Below are 1,272 nucleotides of genomic sequence, written 5' to 3'. Positions count from 1 at the left end.
ATAATAATAAAAAAAAAAAATCACGGCCGGCGTGCTTCACTGTTGAAGCACGCCGGGCGTGCTCTATATCTTTACCCTTATATATAATTGATCTAAAACCTTAAAAGTCAGTCCTGTATCTTTTGAAGATTGTTTCCTTCTCAAAGAGACGTTTTTAAAAATAATTAAAAATTACTGTTATTGTGTGAACGTACGCATGTTATGGTTTCTAGGTAGTATGAAAGTGACGATAGAAGTCTTCACATGCATATGGTTTAAGTATGGATATGCAATGAGAAGAATATTTCAACCACCCAAAAGTATATGATATATAATTTCGTTTTCTATTATTAACTGATTATAGAGGTGTCACATCCGGATTACTCATAGGCAATGATAACGATTATTTTTCAAAGCATTAGGACATACCCTCCATTCTTGATTCTGTGTATGGATCACAGAGTAAAGGATCTATATATTGAGGATGATTGGGAGAGAGAGATTATTGTGGACAAAACGAGTGGGCAGAAATAATTGAGGAAATAAATGTGTTTTCATTAGTGTGGAAATGAATCAAAGCCCAGCTAGAGTTGAAAGAAGGAGCCAGCAGCTTGAGGCCTACTCCAATTATTAAGATAAGAAAATAAAACAAAAAAGAAGGAAAAAAGACAACTTTTTGTTGAAGCCCGAATTTAGACCAGCTGCGTGCAGAGCCAATGAAAAAAGTTAGCAAGTAAAAGCTAGCAGCCCGTGAATACCGGAGAGAGAAGAAGAAAAGTAACAAAAGTCAACAAAAGACGAGTGAAGAAAAATGCGATAAATAGGGGACCCGATTTCATCTCACCATGTCGGTGAAAGACAATATTCGGATGCTAAGCTCACATTCTTAGTAACCAAGTTATCCTTTTATCAAAATTTAATAATAATTAATTATAAAATCAATATTAATTTTAGAAGCCATATTATTCTTAAAGTGTGACACCGGACAGAACTAGGATTGTTCTGACAGCGTATAATAACAGCAGAAACAAAGAATTGAAGATAGAAAAAAAAAATAATAATAAATAACAAATATGAAAGAAAAAGTTCCTAAATGCCCCAAATAAGCAAACAGATAAATAGCTCTGAAAGACTTAAATTTAATTGATAGTATAAACTGAATTTAATTCCTCCCGCATCAAAGTGACATAAGAAGGATACGAGGGATTCATTCATATTTTTATGTCTTTAATATTATGTCAATTCACTATTTGCCCTAGATTTTTTTTTCATTCTTTTTTCTTAAATTGAGAA

This window comes from Corylus avellana, chromosome ca2 (assembly GCF_901000735.1).
Source record: "Corylus avellana chromosome ca2, CavTom2PMs-1.0".
Lineage (NCBI taxonomy): Eukaryota > Viridiplantae > Streptophyta > Magnoliopsida > Fagales > Betulaceae > Corylus > Corylus avellana.
This window is presented reverse-complemented; position numbering follows the sequence as displayed.